Raw genomic sequence first — 20,091 nt, 5'->3', positions numbered from 1 at the left:
TCCCATCCAACGGTCCAAGACTTTGGCCAACAACTCAAGGGGAACCAATTAATCTACTGGTAATGAGAGGAGCTCCGAGTAGGCAGAAGAAGAAGAGAAATAAAGCTAATGATGGACCGAGTTCAAGCAATGTATTACCGAGGCATTTGACAACTGTATAGTGTAAGAGCTGTGGGAATTTTGGACACAATTTAAGAACTTGCAAAGGAAAAACAATGGCGGACCGACAATTTCCCAAAGGAATTAACAAGGCAAATAAGCAAAATAAAGATTCGACAAAAGAACCACCAACCGTGTTGACACAAGGATCACAAGCGCCACAAACACAAGACTAATGTAGTAGTTTAGTGCATCTACTGTGTGATGAATTCCTTTTGTTTTACGAACCTATTGTGTAATATTGTAATGGATTACTACTTTAATGTGTAACCTTGTATGTAAGATGCTATCACTTTGTTAAGTTTTATGTTTAACCTTGTAAGGTGCGTCACTTTTTAAAAAGGATACAACTTTAATATGTAACCTTTTAATATTAATGAAATATTATCACTGAATTATGGATTGAAATATGTTATCAATGAATTATGTTAAAGTGAATTATGAATTGTGTTACCATGAATTTTATGTTATCAGTAATTATGAATAAAACAATTGTGTTAGTAAAAAATGGACATAACAATTGTATCAGTAAAATTGGATAGAACAATTGTGACAGAAAATTGGATACAATTACAACATTGTCAAAAAATTGTAACATAAAAATAAAATTGAAGTTGTGACACAACAATTGAATTGCATCAAACCATTGTGACAGAAATATCAAATACAACATCAAACCATTGTTACATGCCATTAACCTTACTAAACCTAATTACATTAACAACATAGGTAACACCTTAATACCTTACAACAGAACATCAAAGGTAACACCAATTGAACTCAAACCTTACTACAATAACCTTAAAACAATGACATTTAAACTTAAACAAAGGCTTTTGTGATCTACATGATGATAAAAAACCAAGACAAAATCAACAACATAATCAACAATTTGATCTTTTTCAGATCATCATCACTCTTCTTTGTTAAACTACCTTTCTTCTTCAACTCATTAACCTTCTTCAACTCATTAACCTTCTTCAAAAGCGAGTTAATCACTTCCTTTGAACATTCTGGTATCTTCTCATCGTACCAATAAAAAAAGAACACCATTTCCTCCCTTGTAACTGAATGAAACAGATAAGAAGGTGGAATTTAGTAATTACCCAGAAATATTTGAATTGAGAAGATGAATAAAACTAAAAATTAGGGATTTAGATGCACCTTGAGTAAACCAGAGTCATAGAACCTCCTACCTGGATTCTCACATGTCCACCCAGTTGCAAGTGGTGAATCCAACCTATAATAACATTGGATCCTTCTCCTCCTAGAATGAGAAGAAGAACTCGTGATTTCCACATACTCAGAATCCATCACACAAGAGACAAATTAGGGCAACAATTAGAACTGATACTTGAAGAAGATGAACACGATGGTGAAACAACAACGAACTGTGCAATGAACAGGGCGATGAAGAGAGCTATGAGCACGATGAGCTGAGATTTGATTTCTGAATTATCGTGCCAATTTCATTTGTTAAATAAACGTTTATGAATTAATAACTTTTTTTAATTTGTTTTTTTATTTAATAATGACCTGGTAAAAAAATTAATGCCAAATGTTAAAAAATGACACATAAGCGTTTTTTTTGTGATAAATGGGCAAGGGGCGAAAACTGTTTAAAAAATAAACATGGGGACTGATATCGTGAGTTGGGCAAAACACGAAGATCAAAACTGTAATTTAGCCTAAAATTTATTATAAAATATATAAATGAAACTTATTTTTCTAACAAAATAGTTAATTAGAATTACTATTTGTTTTTTAATATTTAAAACATAAAAGTGTTTTTTTTAATATATTAACTATATCTTTTTTCCATTTCATTTGTTTAAAATTATATATTTTTTAGAGATTAATCAATAATTAAGTCATATGTGCATATTCAATTCATACACAAAACCAAATTTGTTTTCTATACTAATATATTAGTCAAATTTAATTTTTAATCATTTTAAATAAAATTAAAATAATAATAATTTACTAATTTGAGTTTATTATAAATAATATACATGACACAAATTTGTGTCCAAAATAATACTCTACCTCTTCTTATTTGTCAATTTATACTTTTAGTAAGTTATATTTTTGTTTTCACATTATATTTTACAAATACCAAAATTGACGTTATCCATAATTTTGGCACATGTCATTTTTTACATAAATTATTTTAATTTTCTTTTTTTCATATTAAACATACTTTGCCCATAACTTTTATATGTATTTTTTTTATATAAATTAGTTTTTTATTTTTTATATTACTTTTAGTTTAATTTTTATGTTTAAAATAAGCATTTATTTTTATTAATTAATTTGTTAAACTTATTATTATTTTTATATATTTTAAATACAAATAAGAATAATAAAATTAGATTTTATTATGTAAATTATACACAGGATAAATGCTTATCACTGAAATATTATTTAACATTAGCATTATTTTAATAACACTAACATACATATAATAGTAATTATATTAAATTAACTATAATTTTTACACAATATTGTTTAAAAATGTTGGAATATGTTTTAAAATGTTAATTGAATTAATCAAATAAGTAATAGCAATTCCGTGGGAAAGCACGGGTATTTACTAGTTTAATTAAAAATAATTGATGAAATAGAAAACAAGAACAACTCATTCTATCATATACCCTCCAAACTCATAATCAAAGAACAGTTCCTTATCAACGATTGCGCTGCTACTCTAGGTGAGAAAATAATTGATAGCAAAGCATACAAAATCTTTTGTATATATTTAATAAACTAATGAAAGTGTTGGTTAAGTGATTGCCATTTAGTAGAAAAAAACACAAGAATAAGTTGGATCCAGCAAAAAAGAAACAAATTTCTCATTTGCACGTGCTGCATCTTTACTATGTTCTCTTGGATATTTATGATCCTATGTGGATAGATACTCAAATTCTAATAGTTATCCATAGCATGCCAATGACCCTACTCGATTTTGACTTGGTTTATCATGATACTACCTATTATTAAAACATGTCATTATTCCCTCTAATTTACCTTATTAATTTTTCAGATTAGTAAGATATCCGGACATCAGCACATATAAATTTATTTAATACAATATAAAATATATTTAAATATATGTGTAAATTTGAAGTGAAAAAAAAATTGGGATTTTTTTTTTTATATTTGAAAATAAATACTTCATCTCTCAATTAAAGATAATTATTAATTAAAATAAAATAAATATTGACATTATAATGACCCGTAAGATGGAAAGTTAGTGGTGTGCATCACTATTGAGTAATATTCAATTTGATACAATATAAAATGTTTTTAGATATACATGTCAATTTAAAATGTGTTACATAATTGTAAAATTAACAATGATCATATAAACTCAATTATATTAAATAATTATAGAAAAAAGAAAAAAAAGACTCGTGAGATGGAGAAAGAAAAAAAAATCACATTGGAAAATAAAGAAATTGTCTCTAAAATAAACATAATTGTTAATTAAAATAAAATAGATATTATCTTGACAATATAAAATGTATTTAAATACATGTGTCAATTTCAAATGAGTTGCTTAACTATAAAATGAACAATAATCATATAAAGTATGAATAATTCTTTAGATTAAATTTTGTGTTTTAAAAATTCAATATTTTTCTATGTTCTTATTCATTAAATTAAAAAGAGGTTCAAAATAAAATAGGAAAAAAAATGGAGAGAGAAAAAATTAAAATAAAAGTGTGAAAGTGTGAGAAAAAGAAATGTGAGCGAAATTTGACTTTTGAATTAAGAGAAGAAAAGAAAAGGTGAAAAAGTTAAAGGTAAAAAGTGGAAAATGAATGAGGTGGCATAATGAGCTAGTTTCAATTATTTTTTTGCATTTGTTAATTACAAATATGTCCTTTGCCTAGAACAATTAAAAAAAAAGGATATACTAGGAAGTTTGGTGATAGTTTTTTTAATGGATAGTTTATTTGTTGTTGTTGTTATTGTTTTTGTTGTTATTACTGTTGTTGCTGTTATTATTATTGTTGTCGTTGTTATTATTGTTGTTGTTGTTGCTATTATTGTTATTGTTGTTGTTGTTGTTATTGATGTTGTTGTTGTTGTTATTATTGTTGTTGATGTTGTTGCTATTGTTATTACCGTTGTTGCTCCTGTTGTTCCTGTTGTTGTTATTGTTATTGTTTTGTTGTTGTTGTTGTTGTTATTATTGTTGTTATTACTGTTGTTGTTATTATAGCTGTTGTTTTTGTTGTTGTTTTTCTTATTGTTATTGTTGTTGTTGTTATTATTGTTGTTATTGTTGTTATTATGTTGTTGTTGTTGTTGTTGTAGTTACTATTGCTATTGTTGATTATTGATGATGTTTTTGATATTGTTGTTCTTATTGTTGTTAATGTTATTGTTGTTATTGTTGTTGTTGTTGTTTATAAAATTATTGTTGATGTTATTGTTGTTATTATTGTTTTTGTTGTTGTCGTTATTGTTGTTGTTGTTGCTATTGTTATTGTAGTAGTGGTTGTTGTTATTATTGTTGTTGTTGTTATTGTTGTTGTTACTGTTATTGTTGTTGTTGTTGTTGTTGTTCCTATTATTGTTGTTGTTGCTTTTGTTGCTATTATTGTTGTTTATTTTTATATTTGTGGTTGTTATTATTGTTGTTGCTGTTGTTACTTTTGTTGTTGTTGTTGCTGTTGTAGTTATTTGTTTATTTATGTTGTTATTTTTGTTGCTGTTGTCATTGTTATTGTTGTTGTTGTTGCTATTGTTGTTGTTATTGTTATTATTATTATTATTATTATTATTATTGCTCCTATTGGTGTTATTGTTATTATTGTTATTGTTGTTGTTCCTTTTGTTGTTTTTATTGTTGCTTTTGTTGTTATTATTATTATTGTTGTTGTTGTTGATGATGGTATTGTTGTTGTTTTATTATCGTTGTTGTTGGTACTGTTGTTGTTATTTTTATTGTTATTGTTGTTGTTGCTATTGCTAATGTTGTTATTGTTGTTATTGTTGTTGTTACTGTTTTATTGTTATTGGTGTTGATCTGTTGTTGTTATTCTTGTTGTTGTTATTGTTGCTGTTGTTACTATTGCAATTGTTGGTTGTTGATATTAATGCTACTGTTGTTGTTGTTGTACATGTTATTGCTGTTGCTGATGTTGTTGTTGCTATTGTTGTTGTTGTTGTAGTTGTTGTTATTGATGTTGCTATTGTTGTTATTATTGTTATTGTTATTGTTGCTGTTCCTATTGTTATTGTTGTTGTTGCTTCTGCTGTTATTGTTATTGATGTTGTTTTTGCTATTGCTATTATTACTGTTGTTGTTATTGATGATGTTGTTATTGTTATTGTTATTATTATTATTGTTGTTGTTATTGATGATGTTGCTGTTGTTGGTGTTACTGTTATTGTTGTTGTTGCTGTTGTTTTTGTTGTTGTTGTTTTTGGTGGCGTTGTTATTGTTGTTGCTGCTATTGTTATTGTTGTTATTGTCATTGTTGCTGCTGATGCAGTTGCTGTTATTAATGTTGTTGTTGTGACTATTGTTGTTGTTGCTTGTGGTGCTGTTATTGTTTGCTGATGTTGTTAGTGTTGTTGTTGATGTTGTTGGTGGTGGTATTGTTATTGTTATTGTTGTTGTTGTTGTTGCTTTTAATGGTGTTGTTATTATTGATGTTGTTGTAGTTGTTATTATTATTACTATTGTTGTTGTTGTTATTATTATTGTTATTGTTGTTGTTTTCATTGTTGTTGGTTCTGTTCCTGTTGTTTTTGCCGATATTGTTATTGTTATTTTTGTTGTTACTACTATTGTTGTTGTCGTTGATATTGTTGTTGTGGTTGTTGTTGTCGTCGTCATTGTTTTTGTTTTCGTTGTCATTGTTGTTGTTATTGTTGTTTTTGCTAATGTTGTTGTTATTGTTGTTGATGTTGTTACTGTTGTTGTTGTTGGTTGTTGTTGTTTTTATTATTGTTGTTGTTCCTGTTGTTGTTATTGTTGTTGTTACCGTTGTTGCTATTGATGTTGTTGTTGTTGCTATTGTTGTTGCTATTGTTGTTATTATTGTTGTTATTATTGTTGTTGATGTTGTTGTTATTATTGTTGTTGCTGTTCTGATTGTTGTTGTTGTTGTTGTTGTTTTTGCTATTGTTGTTATTGTTCATGTTGTTGTTGCTGGTGTTGTGGTACCTATTATTGAATTTATTATAGTTGTTGTTGTTGTTACATTTGTTGTTGTTATTGTTGTTGATATTATTGTTGTTATTGGTTTTGATGTTATTATTGTTATTGTTATTATTGTTGTTATTGTTTATGTTGTTGTTGCTGTTGTTGCTTTTGTTGCTGTTGTTTTTGTTGTTTTTGTTGTTGTTGTTTTTATTGTAGACCACCTCTGTGTTGGTACGAATCTTGAGATAGTGTAGTAATTATTCTTAGGTGGGGGAGAGTTATAACACCCTATTATTGTTGTTGTTGTTATTATTATTCCTATTGTTGTTGTTGCTTCTGTTGTTGCTACTGTTGTTGATATTGTTGTTATTGATGATGATATTGTTGTTGTTGCTATTATTGTTGTTGGTGTTGGTGTTGTTGATGTTGTTATTGTTTTTATTGATATTCTTATGATATTGTTGTTGTTGATGTTGTTGTTGTTATTGTTGTTGCTGCTATTGTTTTTGTTGTTGCTGCTGATGATGTTGCTGTTGTTGTTGTTATTGATGATGTTGTTGTTCTTATTGTTGTGGTTGTTGCTGTTTCTGTTGTTATTATTGTCATTGTTATTGTTGTTGCTGTTATTGCTCCTACTATTGTTATTGTTGTTGTTGTTCTTGTGGTGTTGGTGTTATTGTGTTTGGTTGTTGTTATTGTTATTCTAGTTGTTACTATTGTTGTTGTAGCTGTAGTTGTTTTTGTTGTTGTTGTTCTAGAGTTTACTATTGTTGTTATTGTTGCTACTATTTCTAATTTTATTGTTATTATTGTTGTTGATGATGTTGACGTTGTTTTTGTTGTTGTTATTTTTGTTGTTGTTGATGATGTTGATGTTGTTTTTGTTGTTGTTATTGTTGTTGTTGTTGTTGTTGTTGTTGCTGCTGTTACTATTACTATTATTGGTTATTGGGGTTATTCTTGATGTTGATGTTGTTGTTGTTGTTCCTGTTATTATTGTTGTAGTTGTTGTTGTTGTTGCTAATCTTGTTGTTGTTATTATTGTTGTTGTTGTTGTCATAGTTGTTGTTGTTGTTACTCTTGTTTCTATTGTTTTTGTTAATGTTATTGTTGTTTTATTATTGTTATTCTTGTTGTTAGTGTTATTGCTGCTTATGTTATTGCTATGATTATTATTATTATTATTATTATTATTATTATTATTATTATTATTATTGATGTTGTTGTTGTTGCTATTGTTGTTATTGTTTTATTGTTATTATTGCTATTGATGTTGTTGTTGTTGTTAGTTATATTGTTGTTGTTGTTATTATTATTATTGTTGTTGTTGTTATTGTTATTGTTGTTGTAGTTGTTGTTGCTGTTGTGGTGGTTATTGCTATTGTTGTTGTTGATGCTATTGTTGTTACTCCTGATGCAATTGTTGTTGTTGTTGTTGTTGTTATTATTGCTGTTATTGATGTTGTTGTTGTTATTAGTGTTGTTTCTGTTGTTGTTGTTGTTGATGATGATGTTCTTGTTGTTGTAGTAGTTGTTGTTATTGCTATTGTTGTTGTTCTTATTCTTTTTGTTGTTGTTGTAGTTGTAGTTGTTGTTGTTGTTATTCGTGTTGTTATTGTTGTTGTTATTTTGGTTGTTATTATTGTCATTGTTGTTGTTGTTATTGATGATGATGATGTTGTTGTTGTTGTTTTTGTTGTTGTTGTTGTTCTTGGTGTTGTTGTTGTTGATACAAATCTTTCGAGAGTGCAGTAATTGTTCTTAAGTGGGGGACACTTATAACCTCCTGTTATTATTGATGTTGTTGCTTTGTTGTTTTTGTTGTTGTTCCTGTTGTTGGTTTTGCTTCTGTTGTTGCTATTGTTGTTGTTGTTGATGTTGTTAATGTTGTTGCTATTGTTGTTATTGTTGGTGGTGGTGGTGTTGATGTTGTTGTTGTTATTGATGTTGTTATTGTTGTTGATGTTGTTGTTGTTGCTATTGTTGTTGTTATTATTGTTGCTATTGTTGTTGTTGTTGTTGCTGTTGTTGTTGTAGTTGATGTAGTTGTTGTTGTTGTAGCTGATGCAGTTGTTGTTATTGTTGTTGCTATTGTTGTTGTTGTTTTTGTTGTTGTGGTTGTTAATGTTTATGTTGTTACTACTGTTGTTGTTCCTGTTGTTGTTGCAGTTGCTGCTAAAGTAGTTGGTATTGTTGTTATTATTGTTGCTGTTGTTATTGTTACTATTGCTAATGTTGTTGTTGCTATTGTTGTTGTTGATGATGTTGCTGTTGTTTTTGTTATTGTTGTTGTTATTGTTGTTGTTACTATTACTATTGTTGGTTGTTATTGTTGTTGTTGTTGTTGTTGTTTCTATTGTTGCTATTATTGTTGTTGTTATTATAGTTGTCGTCGTAGTTGTTTTTGATGTTACTGTTATTATTATTGTTGTTATTGTTGTTATTATTAGTATTCTATTGTTATTCTTGTTCATATTGTTATTGTTGTTACTATTGCTTTTGTTGTTGCTTTGTTGTTTTTGTTGTTGTTTCTGTTGTTGGTTTTGCTTTGTTGTTTGTTATTACTATTGTTGGTTGTTAGTGTTGTTGTTGTTGTTATTTATGTTCCTGTTGTTGTTGTTATTATTGCTGTTGTTGCTATTGTTGTTATGATTGTTGTTGTTGTTGCTATTGTTGCTATTATTGTTGTTGTTATTATTGTTGTCTTCGTAGTTGTTGTTGATGTTACTGTTATTGCTATTGTTGTTAGTGTTAGTTTTAGTATTCTATTGTTGCTCTTGTTCCTATTGTTATTGTTGTTACTGTTGCTTTTGTTATTGGTATTGTTGTTGTTGTTGCTATTGTTTTTATTGTTGTTGTTATTATTGTTATTGATGTTGATATTGTTGTTGTAGAAGATTTTGTTGTCATTGTTGTTGTTATTGTTATTATTGTTGTGGTTATTATTGTTTTTGTTGTTGATGATGTTGTTGTTGCTGATGCAATTGCTGTTGATGTTGCTATTGTTTTTTTTTTGTAGTTGTTGAATTTGTTATTGTTTTTGTTGTTACAATTTTGTTTTTTGTTGTTGTTGTTTTTGTTGTTGTTGTTGTTGTTGTTATTGTTATTGTTGTTATTGTTGTTGTTGTTCGTGTTATTATTTTTGTTGTTTTTGTTATTATTAGTGTTATTATTGTTGTTATTGTTGTTATTCTTGTTGTTACTGTTGTAGTTGTTGTTATTATTGTTATTGTTATTGTTATTGTTATTGCCGTTGTTGTTGTTGATAATATTGTTGTTGTTGATATTGTTGTACAAATCTTGCGAGAGTGCAGTAACTGTATTTAAGTGGGGGAGAGTTATAACACCCTGTTATTGTTGTTGCTATTATTTTTATTGATGTTATTCCTATTGTTGTTGTTATTCCTGTTATTGTTGTTGCTTCTGTTGTTACAGTTTTTTATTGTTGATGTTATTATTATTGTTGATGTTGTTTTTGTTGTTGTTGTAGTAGTTGTTGTTATTGTAGTTGTTGTTGCAATTGTTGTTATTGTGGTTTTTATTGTTGTTGTTCCTATTGTTATTGTTGTTGTTGCTATTGTTGTTATTATTGTTATTGTTGTTATTCGTGTTGTTATTATTATTGTTGTTGCCATTGTTGTTTTTGTTTTTGTTATCGTTGTTGTTGTTGATGATGATGATGTTGTTGTTGTTGATATTGTCGTATGAATCTTGCGAGAGTGCAATAACTGTTCTTAAGTGGGGGAGAGTTATAACACCTTGTTATTGTTGTTGTTGTTGCTACTATTGTTGTTGTTGTTATTGTCATTGTTATTGTTGTTGTTATGGTTGTTGTTGTTTTTGGTGTTGTTGTTGTTATTGTGGTTGTCTTAGTTGTTGTTGTTGTTGTTGTTGTTGTTATTGTTGTTGCTGTTATTATTGTTGTTTTATTGTTGTTGTTCCTGTTATTGTTATTATTGTTGCTTCTATTATTGTTATTGTTGTCGTTATTGATGTTGATGTTGTTATTGTTGTTGTTATTGTTGCTATTGATGTCGTTGTTGTTGTTGCTATCGTTGTTGTTGTTATTGTTGTTATTGTTGTAGTTGTTGTTATTATTGTTGTAGTTGTTGTTGTTATTGTTGTTGTTATTGTTGCTGATGTTATTATTGTTGCTGATGTAGTTATTATTGTTTTGCTATTATTATTGTTTTTTTTTGTTGTAGTAGTAGTTGTTACTGCTATTGTAGTTATTATTGTACTTATTGTTGCTATTGTTATTATTTTTATTTTTGTTGTTATTGTTGTTGTTGTTACTGTTGTTATAGTTGTTAATGTTGTTGCTATTGTTGTTATTATTATTGTTGTTGTTACTGTTGTTATAGTTGTTAATGTTGTTGTTGTTGTTTTTATTATATTTGTTATTCCAGTTGTTGTTATTTTATTGTTACTGTTGTTGCTATTGATGTTATTGTTGTTGCTATTGTTGTTGTTATTGTTGTTATTGTTGTTGATGAGGTTGTTGTTATTATTGTTGTTGTTGTTCTGATTGTTGTTGTTGTTGTTGTTGCTATTGTTGTTATTGTTCATGTTGTTGCTGGTGTTGTGGTACCTATTAATGAATTTATTATAGTTGTTATTGTTACATTTACTGTTGTTATTATTATTGTTATTGTTGTTGATGTTATTATTGTTATTATTATTGTTGTTGTTATTATTTATGTTGTTGTTGTTGTTCCTTTTGTTGCTATTGTTTTTGTTGTTTTTATTGTTGTTGTTGTTATTGTAGGCCACCTCCGTGTTGGTACGGATCTTGAGATAGTTAGTGATTATTCTTAAGTGGGGGAGAGTTATAACACCCTATTATTGTTGTTGCTGTTGTTGTTATTCCTATTGTTGTTGTTGCTTCTGTTGTTGCTATTGTTGTTGATGTTGTTGTTGTTAATGATGATATTGTTGTTGTTGCTATTATTATTGTTGGTGTTGGTGTTGTTGATGTTGTTATTGTTTTTATTGATATTCTTATGTTATTGTTGTTGTTGATGTTGTTGTTGTTATTGTTGTTGCTGCTATTGTTTTTGTTGTTGTTGCTGATGATGTTGTTCTTATTGTTATGGTTTTTGTTGTTTCTGTTGTTATTATTGTCATTGTTATTGTTGTTGCTGTTATTGCTCCTACTATTGTTGTTGTTGTTGTTGTTGTTGTCATTGTTGTTGTTGTTCTTGTGGTGTTGGTGTTGTTGTGTTTGGTTGTTGTTATTGTTATTTAGCTGTTACTATTGTTGTTGTAGTTGTAGTTGTTTTTGTTTTTGTTGTTGTTCTAGAGTTTAGTATTGTTGTTATTGTTGCTACTATTGCTAATTTTGTTGTTGTTATTGTTGTTGATGATGATGTTGTTGTTATTGTTGTTGTTGATGTTGTTGTTACTATTACTATTATTGGTTATTAGGTTTGTTCTTGATGTTGATGTTGTTGTTGTTCCTGTTATTGTTGTTGTAGTTGTTGTTGTTGCTATTGTTGCTAATCTTGTTGTTGTTTTTATTATTGTTATTGTTGTTGTTGTCATAGTTGTTGTTGTTGAAGGTGAGAAAAACAAGAAAGGGGGGTTTGAATTGTTTTGAAAAATAAGCGCTTTTCAAAATGAAAATCACACAAGGATTTTATACTGGTTCGCTTATAACACAAAGCTACTCCAGTCCACCCGGCCAAGGTGATTTCGCCTTCAACAAGGACTTAATCCACTAATCTTGAAAGATTACAAACAACGTCTAAGATAAAAATCTCTTAGCCCTCTCAAGTATACAGACTACACAGAGTCACTTGAGGAAATCAACAAACAATAAATGAAAGATTTATGTAATCTAGAGTGCTTCTAAGAAAGCAAATATTACAGTGTTAAGAACAAGAGTTTTTCACGTTATAAGCAAAAGCTTCGTGAATATCTTAGAGAGAAAGAATGTTTTTCTTGACTTGGTGTTTCAGTATAATTTTGGCTTGTTGGCTTACTGACTTGTTAGCTAGTATATGTTTTTGAAAGTTGATTCTCAATCCTTTATATAGATCAGTGAGGTAGTAGTTGAAACTGGTGGATATTGAGATGAAGTTACGCCATCACATAAATAGCTTCTGCAGGATGACTTTTTCTTCTTGAAATGACTACTTACCACAAGTAGTATTTTCTTTATTGAAGTTGGAGATTAACGTCTCTTTCTCAATTAGGAAATCCATTTGCAAATCTTTTCTTGACTTAAACGTTACTCTTTCATGATTAGCAATTCCATGCTCAGAGTATTTGTGTTTCTGGAGATCTTGGAAACTTTCTTCTGATGTTGATCTCTTGAGAGTTCAGATGGTTTCTTCAGATACCGCTGAGAACTTCTGGAGCTTTGTTCAGAGTCAGAACTTCTAGAGCTTACTTTTTGTTCAGATGCTTCTGATACTTTGCTGTTTTGCTCAGAGTTAGACTTTCTTGAACTTGTTTCCACTTCAGATGCTTCTGATCATTTGATATTTTGTATCTGATCTTGTTTTGTATCTGATGACATCATTAGATTCCTTCCTTCTTTCTTTAGAATCCTGCACACTTAGAAACTTTTCGTTAGGGTGCCATTTTTGGTTTCATCCTTTGTTATCATCAAAATCAAGGAATCTGTTGTAGAACAATTTTTGTTCTTACAATCTCCCCCTTTTTGATGATGACAAAACAATCTTAATTAGCAGATGAAACATATAAAATATCAGATCAGATAGACAAGAGCTCCCCCTGAGATAGTGCTAGGGAGTTCTGAAGTTCTTACCAGAGTTTCTTAAGTAAAGAGGTTTCTGAAGTTCTCTGCAATTTCTTAAGTCCAAGTTAGATAATTTTATTTATAGAAAAAAATATGTTGCAGAATGCTTAAGGTATTAGACAATATTTTCATCAGAGCTATTAATTACTTCTCCCCCTTTTTGTCAGAATCAAAAAGACATAGTAGAAAATAAGTAAAGAGAAAAACTTGAATTCATAGATAGAAGCACAAAGGCAACAAGAAAAAAACATCAGATTCAGAGAGATAGCAAAAACAAAGACAACAGGCAAGCAAAAAAAAAATAAATCCTAAGTGCCTAAGGGTTTGGAGGCGGAGGCATTCTCTGAAGCAACATTGCAAGCATGCTCTGGATGTTTTCGTTGACAGTATCTTGCTTGTCCATTCTGGCCCGGAGTTCATTCTGATCTTGCTTGAGTTCTTTCAGAGTCTGAAGAACCGTAGGAATCACAGAAGAGGACTCCCCCAGAGTCAGAGCCTTCTGAGCTTCAGCTTCAGCAGCAGCTTGAGCTTCTGCATCTGCCAGAGCCTTTGCTTCAGCTTCCTTTTGCCTTAGGATTTCAGCTTCCTTAGCAAGTCTTTCTTCTTCTATCCTTCTTGCTTCTTCTGCTTCTCTGGCAATTCTCTCTTCCTCAAGCCTTCTGGCTTCAGCTTCTCTGGCAAGTCTCTCCTGGAGTCTTGCCTCAGCATCTCTGATGTAGCCATTTCTGACTTGTTCAGAGATGCCCTTCAGTCTAAAGGCCTCAGATGTCATCCAGCCAATGACTCTGTTCCAGTGTGTCCTTACAGATTTAGGATCATCACTGATTTCAGAGTTAGTGACCAGAGAATCGACCTTTTGAACTGAAGCCTCTGCAATCATCAAGATGGCTTCCTTCAGGGTAGGTTTAGAAAGGTCAGGTTCAGGTTCTGGTTCAGAGGTATGAGGTGGAGAGTTTGGAGGGCTGAGATTTAAGGTTTGAGGTGCAGATTCTGACTCAGGTTGAGGTTCAGATTCTGCTTCTGGTTGAAGTTCAGATGTTTGGGGTGAAGCATAAAGAGGGTTTAAATCTAAAGGTTCAGATTCTGGTTCTGGTTCAGCGGAGATGTTTGGTGGGTTGATATCAGAAGTGGGATGGTCAGAGGGTTGGTTTTCAGAAGGTATGGTGGTTGTTTGTTGTGGTGGAGGTGAAGTTGCTTCAGATTGTGTTTGTGTTTGTTGTTGTGAAGCAAGTCTATGAGCATAAAGTGTGGCTATGGTTGGGGAATCAGGGTCAGAAAGTTCTTGGTCAGAAGAGAGGGAGACATATGGAGGTGATTCTGGTTCAGAGGATGATGAAGATGAAGTGCTTTGGTGAGTTTGTGCAGGTTTAGAGGGAGGTATGAAGGTACGGGCTATATTTAGAACTGGTGTAGGTTGGGAGATTCTGATGATTGAGGGTGAAATATCAGAGGTGGTATAAATAGGTTGTGAAGAGAGAGGGTTAGAAGAAGCCATCAGAGGATTAGAGGTATTAGGAGGAACAGACTTACCAGTTGATATATTCAGAGGAGCTGAAGATTTGCTTCCAGAAGCTTCTCCAAGTCTGGCCTTCTTTGCCTGTGGTGCTATCTTCTTTTCAGAAAGACCTCTCTTGTATCTGACGAAGTCTTCTTCAGAGTCCAAACAGTCGTCGAGGCTGAAATCAGAGACGTCAACACCTTCTTCCAGCAGACGATGAAGATAGATAGCAACAGCGTCTCTGGGTTCATTCTTGAAGAATCTGGCAAGGCCATGAGGCATCTTCCTCTGATCTTTCAAACTATCCCAGGATGTATCCAGAGTTGGCCTAACTTGAATTTTTTTGATTATCCCCATACTCTTGAGGTTTCTGGCATTCAGAGGCTTCCCCACATCTATTGCCAGATCATCCATCAGTTTTGTCTTTTCCAGATGGTCTACCAGTCCATGCTCAATGAAGACATCAGATAGCAATCTTCCCAGAGGAATGTAGGATCTGGGCTTCATGTTGTTTCTGGTTTCTCTGACCGAATCTCTCAGATATCTGAAAAGGAGAACAGGGAGAGAGATCTTCACACCCTTCTGAATGCAGTACAGAATGCATTTCTGGTCTGCATTGATGTAGTCAGAAGAGTTAGAGGCTGGACGGTGGTGAATGGTTCCCAGAATAATCTTCAGCCACACTCTGAGGTTCTGGTGTAGCTCTTTGTTTTTAGAAGGGTTTCCTTCAACGTTGGGTTTGAAGATTGTTGGGTTGATAACATCAGTAATGCGCTTTGACCTAGGAGGAATGTTGTAAATCCTTTTTCCTCCACTTCGCTCCATGTTCAACAAGGAGGCAATAGACCCTTCAGTAATAACAATCTTCACCCCCAGAACATATGAGACGATGAAGTTGTCATCTGCATCTGCATGTCTCCAGAACTCCTTGACGAGAAGTGGGTAAATAGGACCATAAAGCCTTTGGAAATAGTTTTCCCATCCTTGTTTACGAAGCTCTTCAGTGAGATCAACGCCATTCCTCTTCAAGTTTTCGAAATCAACAAGCGATTCGCACAACACATCCAAACCTTCAAAAGGAGTTGAAAGGTTGATATGGCGTTCTCGGTCAAGAACGTGAGGTTCTTTGTAAACAGGGGTGATGGTGACGCCTGTAACGGTTGGAGTTTGAGTGTTTGAGGTTTGAGCGGTAGAACTTGATTCCATTTGTTGTGAAAAGTTAAACACTTCTTGTTGTTGAGCGTCCATGGTGAAGGAGAAGAAGATTGATGAAGATGAAGAGCTTTCAGAGAATGCTTGAGAGAGGATTAGGGTTTTAGAGTGAGTGAGAGTGATAAGTGTGAAATGTGAGAAAAGTGTTTATATACTCTAAGTAAAACACATGCAAAATGACACACATTCCAGCGTTAGCACAAAAATCAAAATAGCACGCTTGGGGGGAAAAATGATTACAGCTAATTAATGAATGTCTAATCCCAACAGTATGCACACTGCTCTAGGAGATTTCAAACGTTCTGACCTTTGATTTCTTTTGACAGCTGTCTAGAAGTTCTAGGGTTAGACGCTTAGAGCTCCACGTGTTGATGTATCTGATCTTCAGGAATACCAAAGGATTGGTTTCTGAAGATTTCTAACTCAGATATCTTCTTAACTTGGTAGAAGTATCAGAGTCAGAGGCAGAAGTACATTTGTCTACATCAGAGTCACATTTTACATTTTCAGAGCCATATTTCACTCAGGGCAATTTTTAATGTTCAGATGTTCTAAGATAAAAAGAAATCTATCTTCAGCTAGAGGCTTAGTAAAGATATCTGCCCATTGATGTTCTGTATCAATGAACTTCAATGTTACTATCCCTTTCTGAACATAGTCTCTGATAAAATGATGTTTTATTTCTATGTGTTTGGCTCTGGAATGTAGAATGGGATTCTTACTTAAACAAATAGCAGCAGTATTATCACAAAAGATAGGAATGTTACTCTCAAAGATTTGTAGATCTTCTAGCTGATGCTTCATCCAGAGCATCTGAGTTGTGCACAGTGATGCTGAGATGTATTCTGCTTCTGCAGTTGATAGAGCAATAGTTGACTGTCTTTTGCTAGCCCAGGAGATTAGATTGTTTCCCAGAAGCTGGCAATTCCCAGATGTGCTTTTTCGTTCTATTCTATCTCCTGCATAATCTGCATCACAATAACCCGAGAGTCTATACTCTGATGTTTTCTCATACATCAGGCCCAGGTTAGGAGTTCCTTTCAGATACTTAAGAATTCTCTTAACTGCTGTTAAATGAGATTCTCTAGGATCTGATTGGAATCTGGCACAAAGACAGACACTAAAGAGAATATCAGGACGAGTAGCAGTCAGATAGAGGAGAGAGCCTATCATACCTCGATAGAGCTTCTGACAAACCTTGTTGCTTACCTCTTCCTTTTCCAGAATGCAAGTTGGGTGCATGGGAGTTTTTGCAGAGTTGCATTCAGTCATGTCAAACTTCTTCAGAACGTCTTTAATGTACTTGCTTTGATGAACGTACGTGACTTCTGGAGTTTGATTAATTTGAATTCCCAGAAAGAACTTTAATTCTTGCATTAAACTCATTTCAAATTCTGCCTGCATTAACTTAGAAAATTCTTGGCAAACAGAGATATTAGCAGAACCAAAAATAATATCATCAACATAAATCTGGCATATCATGAGATCATTATTAAGGTTTTTACAGAAGAGTGTAGAATCAACTTTCCCTCTGATAAAATTTTGTTCCAGAAGAAAATTGCTTAATCGTTCATACCAAGCTCTGGGAGCTTGTTTAAGTCCATATAAAGATTTCTTAAGTTTAAAAACATGTTCTGGAAAATTTGAGTTTTCAAAACCTGGAGGTTGGTTGACATACACTTCTTCTGATATATAACCATTAAGAAATGCACTCTTGACATCCATTTGATATAATTTAATAGAATGATTAATAGCAAAAGATACAAGAAGACGAATAGATTCTAACCTCGTGACTGGAGCAAAGGTTTCATTATAGTCAATACCTTCTTGTTGACTGTAACCTTGAGCTACCAGTCGAGCCTTGTTCCTGACAACTTCTCCTTTCTCGTTCAGCTTGTTTCTGAAAACCCATCTGGTTCCAATGACATGAGTGCCTCTGGGTTTAGGAACGAGATCCCAGACATCATTCTTTGAGAATTGATCCAATTCTTCTTGCATAGCTGCCACCCAGTCGTTATCCTAAAGTGCTTCATCACAAGACGTAGGCTCAATCAGAGACACTAGTCCCAGAGGAATATCTTCAGAAGTTCTGAAGGTAGATCTGGTTCTGACAGGTTCGTCCTTGTTTCCCAGAATCAAATCTTCAGATACATTGATACGACTTTTGACTTTCTTTGGGATTTCTGGAGATTTAATTTCTTCAGAGCTTTGAGTGACAGTTGCTTCTGGAGTTTTATCAGATTCTACAAGAGTGATTTCCAAATCTGCAAACTTTTCAACTAGCTTTGACTTTTCAGGGTCAAGCTTATCATCAAATCTGACATGAATTGATTCTTCCACAATTTTGGTTTCTGTGTTGTATACTCTATAGCCTTTAGAGCGTTCTGAGTATCCTAACATAATACCTTTCTGTGCTTTGGAATCAAACTTGTTCAGATGTTCTTTAGTATTTAATATAAAACAAGAACATCCAAAAGGATGAAAATATGAAATGTTTGGTTTTCTTCCTTTACACAGTTCATAGGGAGTCTTTTCCAGAATAGGTCTTATAAAGATTCTATTCTGAATATAACACGCTGTATTTACAGCTTCTGCCCAAAAGTGCTTTGCTACATTTGTTTCATTGATCATGGTTCTGGCCATCTCTTGGAGTGTCCTATTCTTCCTCTCTACAACTCCATTTTGTTGTGGAGTTCTAGGGCAGGAGAAATCATGGGATATTCCATTAGAATCAAATAATTCTTCAAAATCTTTGTTTTCAAATTCTCCACCATGATCACTTCTGACTCTAATAATTTTAGAGTCAAATTCTTTTTGCACTTTGGAACAGAAACTTGTGAATACAGAGTGAGACTCACTCTTGTGCTTTAGGAATTTTACCCATGTCCAGCGACTGTAATCATCAACAATGACTAGTCCATACTTCTTTCCATTAACTGATGCTGTTTTCACAGGACCAAATAAGTCAATGTGAAGAAGTTCCAGAGGCTTAGAGGTAGAAACAACATTTTTCTTTTTAAAAGATGTTTTTGAAAATTTTCCTTTCTGACAAGCTTCACACAAAGCATCTGAACAAAACTTCAGTTTAGGTAGGCCTCTGACTAACTCGAGTTTAGTTAGCTGAGAAAGTTTCCTCATGCTAATGTGTCCCAAGCGTCTATGCCATACCCATTGCTCTTTGTGAACTGACATTAGACATTTAACATTTTGATCTTTTAAATCAGAAAGATTTATTTTGTAAATGTTGTTTTTCCTCTTGCCTGTGAAAAGGACAGAGCCATCGTTCTGATTAATGGCTTTACATGTTTTTTGATTGAAGATTACATCATAACCGTTATCACTTAATTGACTTATGGATAACAAGTTATGCATTAATCCTTCTACATAAAGAACATCAGATATAGAGGGAAGAGTACCATTACCAATAGTTCCGGAGCCTCTGATCCTTCCTTTCTGATCTCCTCCGAAGCCTACAAATCCAGCGTCTTTAAGTTCCAGACTTTGGAACATAGACTTTCTTCCCGTCATGTGTCGCGAGCATCCAGAGTCCAGGTACCATGACTGGTGTCTGAACTTTGCTGCATAGGATATCTGCAACATAGATAATCTTATCTTTCGGTACCCAGAATCTCTTGGGTCCTTTTAGATTAGTTTTCCCAGAGTTTCTTATAACTTTGGGTCTTCTAGCATTTTTAAATTTGTGTTCTTGTGTGTGTGTGTGTAGTGATATGAAAAAGGAGATTTAATTTGATCACTTGTAGAAGTTTTATCTTCCTTAGGATCATACCCAATTCCCCTTTTATTGTTCTGACTTACTCCATAAATCATGGATGCCATAATACTCCTATCTATCCCATTCTTCAGAAATTCTTGAAAGGCTTCTTCATATTTATAAATAATTTTATTTGAAGTTTGTGGTGCTTGAGACAACGCTTCTTCTAATTCTGAGCTTTTTGTTTTTGCTCCATCTCTTTCTAACGTTAAAGATCTGATTGTATCTTCATGTGCTAGAATTGTTATCTCAAGTTCATTACATTCTTCAAATTTTGTTTTAAGACAGCCTTTAATGTTTTTAAACTTTTGTTTTAATTTCTGATAAGAGGTAAGAGTTTCTGACAAACATGATTCTAAGTCAGATCGAGAAAGTTCAGAAAATACCTCTTCAGATTCTTCGTCTGAGCTGCTGGATGTGGTAGCCATAAGTGCTACGTTGGCCTGTTCATCAGAGTCAGATTCTGATGATCCAGATTCACTGTCATCCCAGGTAGCCAACAGTCCTTTCTTTGTTCTGAA

The 20,091-nt window shown here is 32.2% G+C and overlaps 1 pseudogene; it reads right to left on the bottom strand.

Moving 5' to 3' along the window:
• Positions 1–7,158: 7,158 nt before the first annotated feature.
• On the bottom strand, positions 7,159–9,919 carry LOC127121520 (uncharacterized; annotated as a pseudogene).
• Positions 9,920–20,091: the final 10,172 nt, after the last annotated feature.

The sequence above is a fragment of the Lathyrus oleraceus genome, chromosome 2 (assembly GCF_024323335.1).
Source record: "Lathyrus oleraceus cultivar Zhongwan6 chromosome 2, CAAS_Psat_ZW6_1.0, whole genome shotgun sequence".
Classification (NCBI taxonomy): Eukaryota; Viridiplantae; Streptophyta; class Magnoliopsida; order Fabales; family Fabaceae; genus Lathyrus; species Lathyrus oleraceus.
This window is presented reverse-complemented; position numbering and strand designations above follow the sequence as displayed.